Genomic DNA, 21,793 nt, shown 5'->3' with positions numbered 1-21,793 from the left:
CGATTTCCAGGAATGTAAATTGGTACAGCCATTGTGGGAAACAGTTTGGAGGTTCTCAAAAAGTTAAAAATAGAAATACCATATGATCCAGCAATCCCACTTCTGGGTGTAGATCACTATCTCAATGAGACATCTGTACTCCCATGTTCATTGCAATATTATTCAGTAGCCAAGATATGGAAACAACTTTAAGTGCCCATCAAAATAAAGAAAAATGGCCTGTGCATTCAGTGGAATATTATCTGGCCAGAAAAAAAGAAGGAAATTCTACCATTTCTGACAACGTGGGTGAACCCAGAGGACATGATTCTAAGTGAAATTAGTCAGACACAAACAGAAAGATATTGTACAATCTCATGCACATGTGAAATCTTCATCTAAAGAAAAGTTAAACTTGTAGAGAGACAGAGAGTTGAAGGGTAGTTACCAGAGGCTGGAGGGTGGGCAAAAGGGGGAGATACTGATCAAAACGTACAAACTTTCCATGGTAAGATGCACAAGTTCTAGCGAACTAAGGTACAGTATGGTGACTACAGTTAACAATACCGTATCGTATACTTGAAATTTACTAAGAGAGCAGATCTCAAGCATTCTAACCACACCACAAAAACAAAGTAGCTATGGGTGGTGATGGATATGTTAACTAGTTTCATTGTGGTTACCACTTCACAGTGTATGCATATATCAACATATCCCATTGTAAGTCTCAAATACATAAAATTTTTATTCATCAAAAATAATAAATAAGTAAGTAAATAAAGACCAAAATAAAGAGATAAATGAACAAAATTCCAATGTGTGAAAATGACTTTGGATAATGCCTGAAACATAGTAACAGCCACCAGAGATACAAGAGGACCTGGGAAATAGATGCATACATGGTACTCCAGTATACCTGGAGCAAAAAGGTGAGGAGAGAATACAGGCTTCTTTTAAGAGATGAAGCTGGAGAAGTAACCAAAGCCTGTTTCTGCAGGACCTTGCAAACCAGTAAAGAACTTTGTGCCTTTTCCGGAAAGTACTGAGAAGCCATTGAAGAATTTCATTCGTTCACTGACTGATTGCTGAGCTTTCATTGTTAAAAGATCATTCTGATTAGAGATGGAGAATGGGTTGACGTGAAATGGAAGTGGGTGGCAGGAAAAGTACACAGGCCAATTTTAAGGCTGCACATGAGATGATGGTGGCCTGGCCTATGTTAGTTGCGCAAGACTGGAAGTAGTGGGAAGATGAGGCAATTGTTTCAAGACATACAAGTGAGAGGTCTTGATGATTAGCTATTGGGGTTGGGAGACAAGGAGAGGTCTAATGGGTCAGTTGCTACAGTGGGATCGAGAAGGGCAAGAGACAACTTGCATTGAGCTACGACAGGATGACCTTGGTGGCAATGATACAACTGGGAGGTGAAGGCCAGAACCCAGATGACCATATGTTGAGGAGAGGCTGGGAAGTGAAGAGTGGAGTCAAGATTATTGACTTGTCAACAGTACTGCTTGTTGCCACCTAACATCCATTCCCACCTTCTCTCATATTGAGAGAATTCCTGATATTTAGTTGGGTACATGGCTTTGTAGACTAAGACTTTACATTACCATGAAGTGGTAAGTTATGGGCAACAGAATGCAAATGGAAGTGAGGTGTGCTATGGGCAATGGCGTTAAAAGAAAGGATATGCTCTCCCCTCCCCATTTTCCTTGCCTGCTGGCTGCAAGCAGATCTGATGGGCTGAGTCATCTTTGACCTTGTCAGTAAGGAACCAGAGAGCAACAGTACAGAATCCTGGGTATCTGACACGATAGGGTAACCATTCTGGGTTTGAACATAACCTAGACTGTAACACAAAAGGGAAATACATATTTTGTTGAAGCCACGGTTATTTATAGCCCCTGTTAGAGCAACCCGCTCTATATCCAAACTATTACAGAATTTGATACAAGAAGGGAGTGGCTGATAGTTTAGAACCCAACATAAGTGGCATATGTTTGGTGGGCAGGCAGTAGGTGGGAAGGCACAGGTATTACAGGCTGCAGGTCTGGTGACAGTTTTTATATTGTGACAAAACACTAAGCTGTTGTCTATGATCATTCTCATGGCGGGTCACATGCCATCAGAACCTGAAACTCAAGAAGAAATTAATAGAAATATTTGGAATGTTGGTGTCTGTGGGATGCATTTTGCCACTTTCACCAGGAACCTGCCACAAGCAGATCTCAGGCTAGGGTCAGCCAGTCTGCCAGCACTGATTCAAGGGTATACAGCTCTTCTAAGGAAGCTCTTTCTGCCTGTAGATGACAATCCAATTTGGCGGCAACGAGAGTGACTAGTGCCTCCAAAGCCTGAGAGAGGCAAAAACTTCTGCACCCCAAACTCAAGGAATTACAAGTGGCTTTCAATAGGTAGCCTAAGCAGGACAGGCCACCCAAGCCTTTCTCAGTCACCTCCCCAATATGGCTGACTCAAGATAAATTGGCTAAGTGCAAAATAGCTGTCATTGATTTAGTAGGGAGACTTGGTAAATCCCAGAACAAGCTACACAGAAGACCAGAGTTTTCAGGCCCCAAAACTATGCCTGAACAAAATATTTCAGTATGATTATTTACATATGGAATTTGACAGACATAAAAGTAGACCAGAAGCCTAACTTTTTGAGGGAATTTTCTTGCAAAAGAAACCATAGCCTAGGAAAATGGGGAGGAGAGAGCATATCCTTTCTTTTAACGCCATTGACAACAAGGCATAGACTAGGTTGACCTCTAATACAATCCTTATGATCCCCTTTCTACACAGCAGGAAGTGGGCTGAAAAAGCCATCCTATCCTCAAGAAGGGTATATTCTTCCAAACATCCACTTCAGATTTGTCCACAGAGGATCATGAACATGAAAGAGTGTTCCAGAGGGAAAGACAAAAGCTAAAGATGACAGTAGAGGAAGCAACGCCTCCCAGACAGCAGAATCAGGACCTACTGAATGAACTGAGACCCCAAAGAGTGCCAGGACAGGATTGTGCCATAATTCATGCCCAGGGGAGTTGGGTCATTGCTAGGGACCTATGTTACCTCATTATTCACTCTTCTCTTTCCAGTATTGGAGTTTTTAGAGCAATATCCTACTCCAGGGATATATATTGGTTGGTTTGGAGACTAGACATAACTCATGCTTTAGTTTATAGTTTGTCAGATAGGAACTCTATCCCTACTGAATGGAGAGAACCAAGGAGTAACAAGAGAAACTAAATTTTGACCCAGATGTAGTCATTCTATGCGACCTGGAGGTTATATTTCTTGAATATGACAATGTTCTATGCGTGGGGATGATGCTCTTTGTGTATATGCAGACAGTTGTTTAATCAAAGGGGTAGACCCTGACAGAAACTGTTAGTGGTCACTCAATAGTCATGCCCTCAGTTCTCTCACAGAAATGGAATGCCCTATTTCTGGCTGAACACATAACCACTCAAAAAGAAAGACCACATTTCCCAGCCTCTCACAAAGCTATGTACAGCCAGGTGACTAAGTTCAGACCAATTAAATGTGAGCAGAAGTGATATGGAAAACTTTCTGGTTATTCTCTGAAGCTAGAGGCATGTCCTCCCCTTTCCCACGTTCACTTCCCACTTCCTGGATGTGGACATGATGCTGACCTCTCAGTTCTACCCTAGAGGTGGTGGAGCACCTTCACAGAAGGAACCTGAGTCCCTGAGAGGGTGGGGCTGCTAAGCCAGCTATGGACTGCATATGCCCAGACTATTCAGGAAGGAAGGAATAAATTACTGTGTGTGTTTGTTGAAGCAACCGAACCTATATCTAACCAGACATTACTCTAAAGGATTTGTTCATATTGTAGACAGTAGGAAGCTAATAACAGCATTTGAACTCTCATGATTTGTTACAAGTATTTTTGTACTAATGTTGAGTAAACTGATTATATGCCAGTATCATCAAATGAAAATCACTAATCCTGAGTTTCTAGAACTTGAATAAATCTATCAATAACCCAAAGCAGTCATTGTTTACTCTTTTCTATGTTTGCAAATGTGGATGGGAATTGGGAAGAAGAATGCCAACCACCTGAAACAGATAAATTTACACATCACAGTTAGAAAAATGAAGTTAAAATTCCAACAAAGGATACATGTTCGATATTTTGTTAAATACTGGGACTGCTTTGAAATGTATATTATCAATACCTCCTTTTATTTTTTATTTATTTATTTATTTATTTATTTATTTTTTAATATATGAAATTTACTGTCAAATTGGTTTCCATACAACACCCAGTGCTCATCCCAAAAGGTGCCCTCCTCAATACCCATCACCCACCCTGCCCTCCCTCCCACCCCCCATCAACCCTCAGTTTGTTCTCAGTTTTTAACAGTCTCTTATGCTTTGGCTCTCTCCCACTCTAACCTCTTTTTTTTTTTTTTTTTCCTTCCCCTCCCCCATGGGTTTCTGTTACGTTTCTCAGGATCCACATAAGAGTGAAACCATATGGTATCTGTCTTTCTCTGTATGGCTTATTTCACTTAGCATCACACTCTCCAGTTCCATCCACGTTGCTACAAAAGGCCATATTTCATTTTTTCTCATTGCCACGTAGTATTCCATTGTGTATATAAACCACAATTTCTTTATCCATTCATCAGTTGATGGACATTTAGGCTCTTTCCATAATTTGGCTATTGTTGAGAGTGCTGCTATAAACATTGGGGTACAAGTGCCCCTATGCATCAGTACTCCTGTATCCCTTGGATAAATTCCTAGCAGTGCTATTGCTGGGTCATAGGGTAGGTCTATTTTTAATTTTCTGAGGAACCTCCACACTGCTTTCCAGAGCGGCTGCACCAATTTGCATTCCCACCAACAGTGCAAGAGGGTTCCCGTCTCTCCACATCCTCTCCAGCATCTATAGTCTCCTGATTTCTTCATTTTGGCCACTCTGACTGGCGTGAGGTGGTATCTGAGTGTGGTTTCGATTTGTATTTCCCTGATGAGGAGCGACGTTGAACATCTTTTCATGTGCCTGTTGGCCATCCGGATGTCTTCTTTAGAGAGGTGTCTATTCATGTTTTCTGCCCATTTCTTCACTGGGTTATTTGTTTTTCGGGTGTGGAGTTTGATGAGCTCTTTATAGATTTTGGATACTAGCCCTTTGTCCGATGTGTCATTTGCAAATATCTTTTCCCATTCCGTTGGTTGCCTTTTAGTTTTGTTGGTTGTTTCCTTTGCTTCAATACCTCCTTTTAAATAACCTTCTTAGATTTTGCTAACTCGAGACTCTAAGGTCTACCTTTCCCTCTTCTGCTGAGTATCACAAGGTCTCCTCTGCCGATCTAAATGCTACAAACTTTGTTATGAGACAGTCTTACGGGACAATATCTAGAGGACTTTAAATGTGACAGTTTTTAAAAGAAACCCTGACATTTTTGTGGGTTCAGTGTTCAGGGCTCAGTGCTCTTGTGACTGATGAGCAACCTCTTTCCTTTCAGCAGTGCAAGACTTTGTGATAAAATCTTACTCAACTTCTGTGTCTGTTATCTTAAAATCTACCACACCTGACACTATAGTCTGTGACCTATTTCTCTTGACATACTATTAAAAGTCAAGATATATTCATTGTTTCATTTTCCCTCACAGCCCCCAAGCCCCACCTTCCACAGGCAAAGGAGATGGTCTTTTAGGCCTAGGAGCCAATGAAAGTGATCCAGTACTTGGTTTGTTCCAAGTCTGGGAAAGTTCCTCCTGCCCCAGAGCTGGCATCGAAATTGCAAAAGGTAAGCAGTTCTCAGAGGAGACAGAGACAACAGCTCCCCCATCCTCCCAATATCTCAAGTCCCTTAATAGAGTCTGTTGTTGAAGTTGGTAGATATTTGTGTTCAATTTCTTTCTCTCTAGCAGTCTGACTCTTGTTTGTATTCATAAAGAAATTGTTGACCTTATGGATTCATTCGCAGCACTATGACCTCAAAGATGATCTCTCTGAGACACATAACGACACACTGCCTTTTCTCCAACTTGCCTAGGTGGTTCCCTGAGACAAATGTGGAGCTGGTTTCAAATCTTCTCTGTGACCTGGTGTGCCTGATGAGGACCAAGGAGAAAAACGGCTACTTGGACCTTCAAATTTTCTGACTCCAAGACCCGAGGCAAAACAATTCTCCACACTTTAATTTGATAAAGGATGTGCTAAACCAAAGGTCCCAACTTGAAAAGGTAAAACCAAAAAAGTTTTTCAACTTTGAAATGTTGGCAAAGACCCCCTGGTAAGGTGTCTGTTTCATAACCAAAGATCATGAGATTCAAACCCCATCCATGCCTGGCCCTAGAAAGTACAAATTCACAGGAGAGGTGTTCTAGCAAGTGACTAAAAACACGGGCTTGGCAGCCAAACAGGTTTGTGTTTAAATCCTGGCCTTGTCACTAAAACCAAATGTCGTTGAGGAAACTGCTTAGCTAAAACCTTAGTTTTGTTATCAGTCAAATGGAGATGTTAATGGTACCCGTTTCTTAGTGTTGTTGCAGCGATTAAATGAGATAATCAATGACGCCAAAGGAGAAGAAGACAAATGGAGCTCTGGAAGAATGATTAATCTCTCCCAGAAAGTGGCTAGCATCCTCTCTGATACATGGGCCCTCAGCCATGGGAACCAACTGATGATATTCCTGCCCCCAGCACCAGAAACCTACTGGAGCTGCCTGGCCTGGGTGCGATTGGGGAAGACATGGGAGAGGGGCCCCTGGGACAGAGGCTCCTATGGGATTCCAGTCTCAGTCATTCACAGAATGGAGAGATGGTAAAAGGATGTCCATCTGATGCCTGAATTCTTCCCATTGTGTGGGGGGTCTATAAACAGGCCTAAGGTTTCATCTCAGCTCCACGAACGGCCACTTTTGTAATATCATCCCTCTCTGAGCCTCAGTTTCCTTATTTGTGAAATGGGCACAGTAATAGAGTCAGACGTATGTGTTTTTGTGAGAATGAAACACAAATTATCCATAGAGAGTACTTAACTACCTTGTAGGCCATTTATCACCTCAAGGAAATCTTAGCCTCTGAGAGGCTCCAAAATATAAATATTTTTTGGAATTAGGAGGTTCCTAGGAAACTCAAAGGACATGTTCCCTGGAGATTTCCCATGAAGTGTTTGCCATTATAAGTTACCACAAATGGCTCAGCCTATCGCTTTTGCCTGATAATAGGCTTGGAGTTAAAAAACAAAACACCCGAAAGAGCATTCAAAGAGCAGGTATCTTTGAGAATGCCAGGTGTGGGAGGCACAAAGAAGACGAAACAGGAGTGAGCCACACCATGGCTGAAAAGAAGCCCTTGAGTACTTCAGGAAGTAAGTCCTATTTTTTGAAGGCCCTATGCTTGGAGGCTCATCTTTGCCATGTAGTTCCCAAGAGTTGGGGTGCCTGAGGTAGCTCACAAACCCCTCAGTCCTCTGGGACAACTTCTGTATTATGAGATCCTCCTGACTGTGGGTCACCACACCTGGAGTGGGGTTTCTTGTGAGACTGTGTCTCTGCCTCTCCTGTTTCCATATATTTTGTCCTTTTATCCGTTATTTTACAGACACTGTTAGGCTATCTTTCAGATCCTTTTCAGAGGGAATTGTTCCATAAGTAGCTGTTGAATTCTTGTGTTCATGGGAGGAGGTGAGTTCAGGATCCTCCCATGCTGCCATCTTGACCCCAGCTCCACAGTCCATACTCTAACCCACATGTGAAATAATACATTTTTAAAACCACTCTTTGGGCAAATAGCAATGAGACGTTTCTTCTTAACGTGTATTCTGAAATGCTATCAAAAGTCTATAGAATGAAAATCACTGAGCTAGAAGCTGGAGCTAAAGACAAATGAGACACAGTTCTACCCTCAGAGGGCTGAAACACTCCTAGGGGAGATGAGATCGATGAAGGAGCAATTTAATGCAATCAGGAAGGTCCTAGGTAAGTTGACAAGGAGTTCAGAAGGAAAAGAAACTCCCTTAGCTAGAAAATCAGGAAAGGATGCTGCAAGGAGGTAGCACAACATGCATATTCCCACTGCAAAGAAGCCACTCTGGGGGACTATACCTTTGTTTTCATTGTATTGCTTCTGCTTAAAAATAGTTTAGGACTATACTTTGGGAAAGGGTCACCAAGGAAAGCAGCATCATTACTCGAAACTTTCCTTGTATATTCAAAAGTATACTTCCCAGTATGAGATTTCAATATCCCACTTTGAATCATGGATAGAACAACTACACAAAAGATCAACAAGGAAATAGGAGACTTGAACAACACTGCAAAACAACTATGTTGATTCAAAGTGGATAAAAGTTGTGTTTTGTTTTTTTTTTTTTTAATTTTAGACACAAGGGAGAAGACTTTCATTTAAGCCCAAGTTAAGATAGCCACCCAGGATACAAAATCTTCACAAAGAACAGACTTCCCTGAGGAAGGAACAGTCAGTGCAGGATTACATATGTTTTTTTCACACGGAGCGTCATAAATCATCATGGCCAATGACATTCCAGAAAGTTACAGACTTTATTTCATGTCTTGGTATCTGCAAGACTGTATGACTTTAATCTTATGGAAACCACGGACATGTTTTTCTTTTTCTTTATGTTTGAAATGCTCCTTTTTGGTTATTTTTATTTTTATTTTTTGAAGCTTTCAATTTTTTATTTTTTTAAAAAAAAGTTAGAGAAGGAGGGAGCCAAACCGTAAGAGACTCTTAAAACGTGAGAAAAAACTGAGGGTCAATGGGGGTGGGAGGGAGGGGATAGAGGGTGGTGGGCATTGAGGAGGGCACCTGTTGGGATGAGCACTGGGTGTTGTATGGAAACCAATTTGATAATAAATTTCATATTTAAAACATACTAAAAAATGAAAAAAATGTAAAAAAAAAAAGTGAAATTGACAACACTTAAAAGCCGTCATTCTGACCATTTTAAAATGGACAATCCAGTGGCTTTTACTATAGTCCTGATGTTGCACAACTATTACCACTAAGTCTAAAATATTATTTTCATTCTGAGAAGAAATCCCATATCAATTCCTCCCACGCCAATTCCCTGGCAACCACTAGTCTACTTATGTCTCTTGGTTCTGCCTGTTCTGGAGATTTCATATAAATGCAATTATACAAGACATGGACTTTTGCTTCTTTCACTTAGCACAATGTTCTTGAAGTTCATCTACACATGTGACAGTACTGCATGCCTTTTGATGACTAGACAATATCCCCTTGTACGGTTTCACCACTTTTGATGTATCTGGTCACCAGTTGATGAACAACTGGGTTGTTTCCACATTTCAGGAATTGCGAATAGTGCTCCTATGAACATTTATGTACAGGTTTTTGTGGGAATATATGTCTCAATTCTCTTGGGTTTATACCTTGGAATGAAATTGCTGTGCCACATGGCAACTCCATTTTTAACTTATTAAGAAATTGCCAAACTATTTTCCAGAGTAGCTGTACCATTTCACATTTCCACAAGCAGTGTTTGAAAGTTCTGATTTCTCTACATCTTTGCCAACGTTGATTTTTTTCCTTCCAACATTTTATTTAAAATTCGTTTAATGTTTATTTATTTTTGATAGAGAGAGAGAGAGAGACAGAGCATGAGCGGGGGAGGGGCAGAGAGAGAGGGAGACACAGAATCCCAAGCAGGCTCCAGGCTCTGAGCTGTCAGCACAGAGCCTGACGTGGGGCTCGAACTCACAGACCGCGAGTTCGTGACCTGAGCCAAAGTCGGACGCTCAACCGATTGAGCCACCAGGCGCCCCTCCTTCCAAGATTTTATTTAAATCCAACTTAGTTAACATGTAGTGTACTACTGCTTGCAGGAGTAGAATTTAGTGATTCATCCCTTACACATAACACCCAGCGGTCATCACAAGTGGACTCCTTAATGCCCATCAGCCATTTAGCCCATCCCCCCAACCACTTCCCATCCACCAATACTCAGTTTGTTCTCTATAGTTAGAAGTCTCTCAGGGTTTGCCTCCCTCGCTGTTTTTATCTTATTTTTCCTTCCCTTCCCCTACGCTCCTCTGTTTTATTTCTTATATTCCACATGTGAGTGAAATCCTATATTTGTCTTTCTCTGACTGACTTATTTTACTTATTTCACTTATGAACTAGTTCATAAACTAGCTCCATCCATGTCTTTGCAAATGGCAAGATTTCATTCTTTCTGTAGTCTGAGTAATATTCCATTATATACATATACACCGATTCTTCATTATCCATTCATTGTTCAATGGCCATTTGGGCTCCTTCCATACTTTGGCTGTTGAGGCAATGCTGCTATAAACATCGGGGTGCATGTATCCTTTTGAATTGGTATTTTTGTATTCTTTGGGTGAATACCTAGTACAGCAATTGCTGAATTGTAGGGCAGTTCTATTTTTAACTTTTTAAAAATGTTCTTTTGAGAATGAGTGTGTGTATGTGATTGGGGGTAGGGGCAGGGGCAGAGGCAGGGGGGAGAATCCCAAGCAGGATCAATGCTGTCAGCGTGGAACCTGAGGCAGGGCTCAATCTCATGAACCATGAGATAAAGACCTTAGCTGAAATCAAGAGTTGAATGCTTAACTGAATGAGCCACCCAGGCGCTCCTATTTTAACTCTTTGAGGACCTTCCATACTGTTTTCAAGAATGGCTGCAGCAGTTTGTATTTCCACCAACAGTGCAAGAGGTTCTTCTTTCTCTATACCCTTGCCAACACTCATTGTTTCTTGTGCTCTGGCAACCATCAGTTTTGAACAGGGACTCTTTTGATTGTCTTTAAGATATTTCCATCTGAGACACAAAAGACAAAGGTGGGAGGTGTGGCCAAGGCACACACTGTACACCAGATGCTTTTCCAAAACCAATAGGCCTGTAATAGGGTATGTAAACTTTAGTACAAGACAGACATTGTCATCATCAGTTGCTCCCAGAAATACTCTAATTCTCCAAGCTTGTGAAATCAAGGGAAGCCTCTGCTTGACATAACCATAGAACAGCCTGTGGCAGACAGATGTACCCTGCATGTGCCAGTCACATAATAGTCCCCAAATATGTGATAAATGGATGGAAGAAACACTATCGAACAACCAGAAGAAAAGAGGAAGGAATGTTTGTGTCCAGTGCAAATCCAGGAATCCACAGCAGTGGCTATTTTCACACAAGAGGCACCAACATAGAGGAAGTTTCCACAACCCCCTTGCATCACACAGTTTCAAAATCAGGCTGTCTTTCAAATAGCAATCAATCTGACACCTACCCATGTAAATTATTGACTGCTTGAGAGGAAAAGGTAATGGCAACAATGCTCAGAGGGCTCAGAGTCCATTTCCACCAAAGCTGCTATTTGGTTGCTGGCCCAACGGAGAGGTGATAGCCTAGAAGGCTAGTATTGAAAGAGATCTCATGTGCCTGCCAGGATGGTTCCGGTAAGGGTATCTCCTTTAAAGATATGATTGAAGTCTTCTCGTTTGCCATTTTCAGGAATCACCTTTATGCCTGGAACCCTTCAGCTGACTGTCAAGGACATTTTCTATCAATCATACACATCTAAGTCCCAGGGCATGGTAGTCAATGAGGCTATGGCCCCACTTGTGGACCTTGTTGTGTCCAACTATGCCCCCTTGAAGACCAATCTCTTGGTATCAGATAAGAGCTATGATGGGTGGTTAAATTTCAAGGAGTTGATTCACTGAATGGGCACTAAAAACAAGATGCTGAAATAAAGAAAATGTCTATTTTGGAAGATGAGATGATGTGTGAGACGTGTTAATGTAACTTGGGTGGTGTAAAAGGAGACACAGGGAAGCTGGACAGCAATTTCTAATCCTGCATCCAGAGTACTCCCCTACACAAGATTTGTGAACTGTCTTGTTAGTTCTCAGTCTGAGTGGAAGGTCGCATCTCCTGATTCATACCGAAGTATTCCTTCTGGGAGACAACCAATAAATAGCTGATAAAAATATGAAGGATCAGGAAGCATATGAAAAACAAGGAACACTCATCCTCCCCAGTAAGTGGGAGAAATACTTATTAGAACAATGGGATGATGCCACATCCACCCTCAGGTAAGCCAAAACTTGAGTTTGATCGCTATAAATGTGGTCTCTAGATGTAGACCTTGAGCTTGTCTCATCCTGGAAATGCAGTTACATCAGCACCAAATCATTCTGAACAGCTAGCAAAGAGATTTGAACATTAAGACAATAATCTGCATCACTTGAGCCACAGAACAAGGCAGGTATGTGGTGTGGATAGGTGAACTGCTGGAGAGAAAAGCCGGGGAGGGGAGGCAGCTGTTTGTGGAGAGAGAGGACAGAGAAAAGGAAAGGGGGAGAGTGCAGCCCACTGGCATGGTACAAGAAAAGCACTCCCCTGAACGTAGCTGGAGACAAAGAGAGAGAAAGTGAAAACACTTGCAGGGGACTGGACAGGAAATCTGTGAAACCACACGAAAAAATTTGGAAAGACCAGGGATACCTGGAGATTAAAGAACATCCTACTATAGAATGAACGGGTTAACCAAGAAAATAAAGAGGAAATACAAAAGTACATGGAAGCCAATGAAAATGAAAACATGACAGCCCCAAACCTCTGGAATGCAAGAAAGGCAGTCATAAGAGCAAGTATGTAGCAATCCAGGCCTCCTTAAAGAAGGAAGAACGCCTCAAATACACAATGTAACCTTACACCTAAAGGAGCTGGAGAAACAAGAGCAAATAAAGCCCAAAACCAGCTGAAGAAGGGAAATAATAAATATTAGGGCAGAAATCAATGATATTGAAATTTTCAAAAAAGAAGTAGAACCGATCAACTAATCCAGAAGAGGGTCCTTTGAAAGAATTAACAAAATAGATACACCCCTAGCCAGACGGATCAAAAAGAAAAAGGAAAGGACCCAAATAAATAAAATCATGAACGAAAGAGGAGATATCACAACAAACACCACATAAATACAAACAATAAGAGGAGAATACTATGAGCAATTATATGCCAACAAATTGGGCAATCTGGAAGAAATGGAAAAATTCCTAGAAACATATAAATGACCAAAACTGAAACAGGAAGAAAGAGAAAACCTGAACAGACCCATCACCAGGAAAGAAATTGAATCTGTAATCAAAAATCTCCCAACAAAGAGTCCAGGGCCAGATGGCTTTCCAGAGGAATTCTACCAAACATTTAAAGAAGAGTTACCACCCATTCCTTTGAAGGTGTTCCAAAAAATAGAAATGGAAGGAAAACTTTCAAACGAATTCTACAAAGCCAGCATTACCTTGATTCCAAAGCTGGACAAAGACCCCACTTAAAAGGAGAACTACAAATCAGTTTCCCTGATGAACATGGTTGCAACAATTCTCAACAAGATACTAGCCAACCAGATCCAAAAACACATTAAAATCATTATTCCCCACAGTCAAGTGGGATTGATCCTGGGATGCAAGACTGGATCAATATCCACAAATTAATCAATGTGATATCTGACATTAATAAAAGAAAGGATAAGAACCACATGGTCCTCTCAATAGAGGTTCCTGAAAGCATTTGACAAAACATAGCACCCTTTTTAAATAAAAACTTTCAAGAAAGCAGGGATAGAAGGATCATACCTCAAGATCATAAAGGTCACACTGCTAATATCTTCAATGGGGAAACATGAGAGCTTTCTCCCCTAAAGTCATGAACTCCACAAGGATGTCCATTCTCATCACTGTTTTTACAGAGGGTTGGATTTCCTAGCCTCAGCAGTCAGACAACGAAAAAAAATTAAAGGCATCCAAATCGGCAAGGAGGAAGTCAAAATTTCACTCTTTGGAGACACCATGGTAATCTATGTGGAAAACCCAAAAGACTCCATCAAAAAACTGTTAGAACTTATACATGAATTCAGCAAGGTTGAAGGATATAAAATCAATGTACAGAAATCAGTTGCATTTCTATACACCAACAATGAAGCGGCAGAAAGCGAAATCAAGGAATTGATCCCACTTAAACTTGCACCAAAAAAGATAAAATACCTAGGGATAAACCTAACCAAAGGGGTGAAAAATCAATACACTAAAAACTACAGAAAACTTAGGAAAGAAATTGAAGAAGACACAAAAAAATGGAAAAACATCCCATGGAGTGGAAGAACAATTTAACAGTTGTTAAAATGTCAATAATACTCAAAGCAATCTACACGTTCAGTGCAATCCATATCAAAATAACACCAGCATTCTTCACAGAGCTAGAACCAACAATCGTAAAATTTGTATGGAACCAGAAAAGACTCTGAATAGCCAAAGAAATCTTGAAAAAGAAAACCACAGCTAGAGGCATCACAATTCTGGATTTCTAGCTGCATTACAAAGCTGTAATCATCAAGACACTATGGTACTGGCACAAGAACAGAATAGAGAATGGAACAGATTAGAGAACCCAGAAAGGGACCCACAAACGTATGGCCAACTCATCTTTGACAAAGCAGGAAAGAATATCCAATGGAATAAAGACAGTCTCTTCAGCAAGTGGTGCTGGGAAAACTGGACGGTGACATGCAGAAGAATGAACCTGCATCGCTTTCTTACACCATACACAAAAATCAACTCAAAATGCATGAGAGACCTAATGTAAGACAGGAAGCCATCAAAATCCTCAAGGGGAAAGCAGGCAAAAACCTCTTTGATCTTGGCCTCAGCAACTTCTTACTCAACACGTCTCTGCAGGCAAGGGAAACAAAAGCAAAAATGAACTATTGGGACATCATCAAGGTAAACACTTTTGAACGGCGAGGGAAACAAACAATCAACGAAACTAAAAGACAACTGACAGAATGGTAAAAGAGACTTACAAAAGACATAGCAGATAAAAAGATGAGTATCCAACACCTATAAAAAACTTATAAAGGGCAACACCTAACAAACAAATAATGCAATGAAGAAATGGGCAAAAGACAGGAATAGACACTTTTGTAAAGAAGATATCCAGATGGCTAACAGAAAGAAAAAAAGATGCTCAACATTACTCATCATCAGAGAAATACAAATCCAAACCACAAGGAGATACCACCTCACACCTGTCAGAATGGCTAAAATTAACAACTCAGGCAACACATGATGTTGGTGAGCATGCATAGAAAAGGAACCCTTTTGCATTGCTGGTGGAGATGCAAACTGGTGCACCCACTCTGGAAAACAGTATGAAGGATCCTAAAAAAAAATAAATTAAAAACAGAACCACCCTAAGATGCAGCAATTGTACTACTAGGTATTTATCCAAAGGCTACAGGACTGTGATTCGAAGGGTCACCAGCACCTCAATGTTCATAGCAGCATTACCAACAATAGGCAAAGTATGAAAAGATCCCAAATATCCACCGACTGATGAATGGATAAAGAAGATGTGGTATATATACACAGTGGAATATTACTCCGTGATCAGAAAGAATGAAATCTTGCCATTTGCAACAAAGTGGTTGGAACTACAGTGTATTATGCTAAGTCAAAGAAGACAAAAACAAATATCACGTGATTTCACTCATATGCAGAATTTATGAAACAAAACAGATGAACAGAAGGGAAGGGAAGAAAAAATAATATTAAAACAGAGAGGGAGACAAAGTGTAAGAAGCTCTTAAATACAGACGGAAAAAAGGAGGGTTGCAGGTTGGGTGTTGAGTGGGAAGATGGGCTAAATGAGTGAGGGGAATGAAGGAGGACACTTGCTGGGATGAGCACTGGGTGCTATATGTAAGTGATGAATCACTAAGTTCTATTCCTGAAATTAAAAAAAAAAAAAAGAGTATGTGTAATGTTTCAAAATTTGAAAAAAATTCAAATCAACAACTCCATACCTTTTAAAACATTATTTGTAATAAGAAATACATTCTACATTGCAACCCAGTACATAGATACAGAGCAAAGAAAAGTTAACAAATATTTATTCTAGCAAACAATACATTCTGATAGTTTTCATTCTGCTTCGTTTGTTTTCAGTGCCATGGGCAACCTATGGAAATGTCCAGCAGTAGGGAAGTCAAGATAGCTAATGTGCTATAATTGAAAAAGAAGATGCAGGTCTTTTATTTGTCACATATAAATATCACAACAATTTCTTACTAAGAGAAAAAAGCAAGGTATGAATGAATATACATATTGTCCTATTTGCTGAAAAACAGGTTGAAAGGAAACATATGCCACAGGGATTAACACTTCCTTCTTTTCTTTTGTAACCAGTTGCAGCTTTTCTGAATGTTACAATCAGGACATAAAGCTATACAGCTACTATTGACTGAGCATTCACTGTGCGTGCCAGGCCCTGGACTCAAAGATTTGCATGTTTTATTATTTCATTTAATCCCCTTCAAACCTCAGATCATGTAACCATCCATCTTACGGAGCAGAAATGGAGGCTCCGAGACTCCAAGCAATTGCCTGCGGTAGGGGTTAATAAAAGGATGGAGCTGGAACTCAAATTCACGTGTATCTGACAACAGACATCATGCTTCCAATGTTAGGCTGTGCTGCCTGCCTCATAGAGAGGAGAACGGAGGATGCATACCAGTTAGGATGGGCTAGATGTTATTGTGGGTAACAAATGGCCTGAAGTCATAATGGCTTATAATAACGGAAGTCTCTTCCTTGCTCAAGCCACATGTCCACCATGGTCCTCCTGGGACCAGGATAAAAGAGCACCCACCATAGGTAACTACCAGGTGCCATAAGAGATGGACAGAGAGGTGGACAGACACAGTTGTTCCCAACTGTTGTGTTCGAGTCTTCACTCCCGCTCACATTTCACTGGTCAGAGCACGTCACAGGGCTGCATTCAGCTTACCGGGTCACAGGACAATGTGACATTCTTTGTGGAGCCTAGTGAGGCCACCACATGCTACCAACCTGTCTGGGGGACTGGGCAGGGACAAAGGCGACGCACGGGTCACTGGTAGGAAATGACAACAGGACTCATTCGGGATAGGTTTGCTTCTTCCTCAACCAGGTGAAATTTGTCCCAGAGTTGCCCAAAAACATCACTGGCAAGATTAAAGTAGTGAACTTTGGAAAAAGGAGTTTGGTCACATGTAATCAGCCAAACACCCAGAAACCACTCTGTGATCTTGACCAAATCCCTGACTGCCTCAGTTTCCCCACTATGGAGAGGATGAGGACAGAGGGTTGGGCTTTGTTTTGTAAGAGTCCACTTTCAGCAGTGTTCTTTTAAATTAATATCAGTTATTCTCCTTCCTCAAAATCCCTGGGTGAGTGCTCTGAATGTGGCCTGCGTAAGAAAACACTGACATCGGCCTCCAAGGTGACCTCGTGTTATGCTTTTATCCTGTGAATGAACTGGCCCTAAATGCTGTCCCTCCATAATTCTCCCCAAGTCCCATCAGAGAAGATTCCAGGGCTGGGTTCTCCCTCCTGGTTCCAGGGGCCCTGGGTGACTCCTTATGCCCATTCAACAGCTAGGACACAGAGGTCATGGGAGACACTCCTGTGGCCCCAGGTACCCATCCCTGCCTGGCTTACCCATGCCCTGCTGGAGGGTGATGCCAGGGCAAGAGACAGTGAGGTGGCTGGGGCAGGGGGTAAGGGCCGAGGGCAGCCCAGCGTGGTGATTCTCCTTGCTTGCAAAACCATGGCTCACTGTTCCATCCACCATCCCAGGAATCTGCTGCCCCTGCTGCCTCTGGATGCTGCTGCTGCTGCTTCCCGGCCCCAGCCTGTACCAGCACAGGTGAGTGAGGGATCTGCCCTTTGGGGACTCACGAGTCCTGTAGCACTCCTCCAGCTCTTTCCTGGGGTGCCCAATCCTGCATTCCTTCCATGGGGCCCAAGAGCTCTGTTTCCCCGGGCCTCCCTAGGGGCCCCCTGCTCACTCACCTCTCCCAGGGCCCAGGAAGCCCTTATCCTCACCAGGGTCTAGGAGCCCTCCCCATACTTAATAAGCCCTCCTTCCACCTGGAGCCCTCCCAGCCGCTGGCCTGTGGTCCTGTGAGTTGACCTTTCACTCCATCCATCCTTGGGGACTGAGATGGCAACACAAGGCGGGGACACTGGAGGACAGGAGAAAAATGGACAGAGGGAGCTGAGCCTGAGGTTGAGGGCAGCACAGATTGTCTCCTGCTCACCCACCCCAGGACTCATCCTTGAAGGTCTCCTCGGCAGCCGCTCATTCCTAGGGGTACACACACACTCACAGAAAGAAGTAGACACCATAAGCAAAGACACACAGGCATGGAATCACCTGCAGCCTCATCTGGATACTCGGGTATGGGACTCATGGACAGGTTCACACACAGACCCACGCTGCAGACATAGTCAGTGACACCCCGAGGGGAGCACACTCACCCACACAGACACACACACGCAGGGCCACGTGTAACAGCCCCATAAAGCAAACGCTACACACGCCAAACACACACACACAGAAAACACACACACACAGGTATGATCAGGAACACCCAAAGGGGCCTCAGAATCACATGCACAACCAATACACACACAGACATGAAACACAGATACACACACACACTCCCACCACAGGCACAAGTGTCCCTGGAAGATAAAGATGATACAGTCACAGACACAGAGGTCTGCACAGCGGATACATACTCATTCAGAGACAGACACAGATACACATACATACAAACAAACCCAAGTGAAAAACGTGAAAACAACCAAATAACAAGAAACTCATGTCCACAGTCAATAGACTCACAGAAACAGAACTCACACGAACAGGTGCAGAACGTAAATTTGGACACACACGCACACTCCACATAACTCTGGCACTCCACTGGAGGCCAGCACAGGCAGACAGAATAGACAGACCCTGGCATGACCTATCCCATCTAAGTTGTCATGGAAGGGGGTGTTTTCCTAGTTCCAACCCGGTGCTGGGCACCCTGCGTCAGTGGCTTATGGAAGGCTGTGTCCAGGCCTGGATTCCAGGGAGTGGCCAGCGTAGTGTGGCCATGGGGACAGGAGCACAGAGTAGGGACAGGGCACACTTAGCGTGGGGGTGTTGCATGGGGCCAGGTCAAGTGAGGGAGACAGGTGAGCCTCCTCAGGACCCTTCCACCTGTTTCTGTACCACCTGGGGTGCGGTGGTACCCGCATAGACCCCTAAAGACTCCTATCTATACATCCTCAGTACCACTGATGCCTTCTCCCACCCTTGCTGTCAAGGAGCAAAGAGTACCCCCTTGGACTTAACACCTCCCACTTCAGAGTTCCAGCCACAGCCCCAGGTAAAAATTGACAACGGGGAACAACTGATTGACATTTTAGTGGCCCCAGGTGAAATATACATGGTATTTAAACTACATTTGTTGGCTTAATGAAAATGGACGTGTCTTTGGAGTTGTCAGCTTCAAATACAAAACTTTTATTCTACCAAGGTGTGCAGAAAGTCAAATAAGCTTGTGTTATTTCTGTGGCAATTTGTTAGCAAAAAGAGGACTTAAAATGATTCTGAATTTTGTCTGTCTCAAAGTTTTCTTAGATAATTTTCAAAGTCTTTCAAAAGCTTTCAAAGTCTTTAACTTGAAAGTTTTGGCTAAATGATAAATAGAACTGAATCCATTGGCCATCTAGGCCTTTTCCAAATAGGACTGAGTGCTGTAGCACTGATTACTGAATGTAGATTTGTACTTTTGGCTTCTTATTACAGAGAAGCTGAGGATATTTGGGTCTGTTGGAAATATGCTTTGTGCTGTATTAAAAGATTTTACTATGGAAAAATATGTTTTTTAATTATAAAATGTAGTTTTATGAATTTTAGATCTAGAAGAATTCTGGTATAAGAGTTCACAATTGGTTACTACTTAGTTTTCACTGGAGACTAAGGTTTCTAAGAGTTAAAATTCTTCTGCTAAACGTAAATAAGACTGATGGAAATAAGGAAAGTAACTCTGCATGTAAAAAAAACAAAGAGCTGTGTAAGGAAGACGTGATGAATGGGAATACATTTTTGTTGAGGTAAAAGAAAGTAATTTTCTACTAAAATGAGATTAGTTGTTTGCAAAGAAATGGCTTGGGACAAAATCTGAGTGCGGAAGAAAGTTGTAGAAAGTTTGTGAAGGGTAGTCTTTGGACAATAATGTTATATGTCATCAGCACAGACTAACATTGAAATGAATGGGCTTTCTTTATTTCGTATTTGAGAGAGACAGTATGTGCACACTGGGGGAGGGGCAGAGAGAGAGGATCTCAAGCAGGCTTCACGCTTAGTGCATAGCCTGACTCGGGGTTTGATTCCATGACCGAAGCCAAAATCAAGAGTGGGATCCTCAAGCAACTGCACTCCGCAGGCACCCCAAAATGAACGGATTCTAGAGGTACACTGTTAGAAGATTACAATTCTGCTTTCTCTCTGCTAAAAAAGACAACGTTTTCTTGGATTGTTAGTTTGCACTTGGTAAGAAAACATAAATCTTGTTTTCTCTTTTGTTTTGCTTGCCCAGAAAACCAAAGGTTCCCTGTTTTGCCTTTAGCAGGTCTTTGGTATGTTAAGAAAGTTAAAACTTCACAATGTTAAAGGAGCTAAGTTTTACTAACAAGTATAGTACCCTATCTATTGGCCTTTGGAATCTCTTGTCACCTTAGTTAAATAAATAAGTTTTAAGTTTTATTATGATCCATAATCCTATTTAGGCATGAACTTTAAAACTTTCCCAAGATTTAAATAGTAAATGAAGTCTTTTTTGACCAACTAGGTTGTTTATTTGGTATGTTAAGATACTTGGAATGCACAAACAAATAATGATAAACTTAAGCTTGTATTGCTTGGATCAATGCTATAACGGTTCATATAGGGAGAAAGATAGAGACAGATATAGATATGAAATTCCTGAAGTTTTAATATCCCTTGATATTCTGATTATCGAAGTGTTCTGTGTCACAGAAATAACTGAATTTTCTTGTCAGCTGTATTATGGTCTTTTGTCATTTGCAAAATGTGTTTCATCTTCAAGCAAATTCATACAAAGGACTTCTTTTTAAACAAATGCAGGTTTTTGATATCTTTAAAATCATAAAACTGGGGTATCTGAGTGACTCAGTCAGTTAAGCATCAGACTCTTGATTTTGGCTCAGGTCACCATCTCATGGTTTATGAGACTGAGCCCCTTGTCGGGCTCTACACTGACATGTGGAGCCTGCTTGGGAGTCTCCTTCTCCCTGTCCCTTCCCCACTCATGCTGCCTCTGTCTCTCTCAAACAAATAAATAAACCTTAAAAATTCATAAAGCTGCAATGGGTAAGCATTTCCAGAACGAAAGCTACACTCAAACTGAGCAAGAATTAGTAACATGGAAGTAAATGAACTGAAGAAAATGATTATAATTTTCGTGACTCTTTTTTTTTTTTTTTTTTTTTTTTAATTTTTTTTTTTCCAACATTTTTTTATTTTACTTTTGGGACAGAGAGAGACAGAGCATGAACGGGGGAGGGGCAGAGAGAGAGGGAGACACAGAATCGGAAACAGGCTCCAGGCTCCGAGCCATCAGCCCAGAGCCTGACGCGGGGCTCGAACTCACGGACCGCGAGATCGTGACCTGGCTGAAGTCGGACGCTTAACCGACTGCGCCACCCAGGTGCCCCATAATTTTCGTGACTCTTGTTTGAAATGATACTTGTTCTCTGATGTTTGCTCTGCCAGATGAAGGAAACTCTCTTAACATGACTCTCTATGACTTACAGAAACACGGTAAAACATTCATTTGTGTACAAATTGATGCATCTAACTTTCCTACCTCAACCCTCTGAAATTCAAAAGTTCTTTCTTACAAGGTAATTACAGTT

The 21,793-nt window shown here is 41.7% G+C and overlaps 1 pseudogene; it reads left to right on the top strand.

Annotated features, from left to right (window-relative positions):
- LOC131511033 (protein shisa-9-like) overlaps positions 1 to 7,218 on the top strand; it is a 161,795-nt pseudogene extending 154,577 nt beyond the window's left edge.
- The last annotated feature ends 14,575 nt before the right edge of the window (positions 7,219 to 21,793 follow it).

This window comes from Neofelis nebulosa, chromosome 4 (assembly GCF_028018385.1).
Source record: "Neofelis nebulosa isolate mNeoNeb1 chromosome 4, mNeoNeb1.pri, whole genome shotgun sequence".
NCBI lineage: Eukaryota > Metazoa > Chordata > Mammalia > Carnivora > Felidae > Neofelis > Neofelis nebulosa.
The sequence above is the reverse complement of the archived record's forward strand: the minus strand, read 5'-3'. Positions and strand labels throughout refer to the sequence as shown.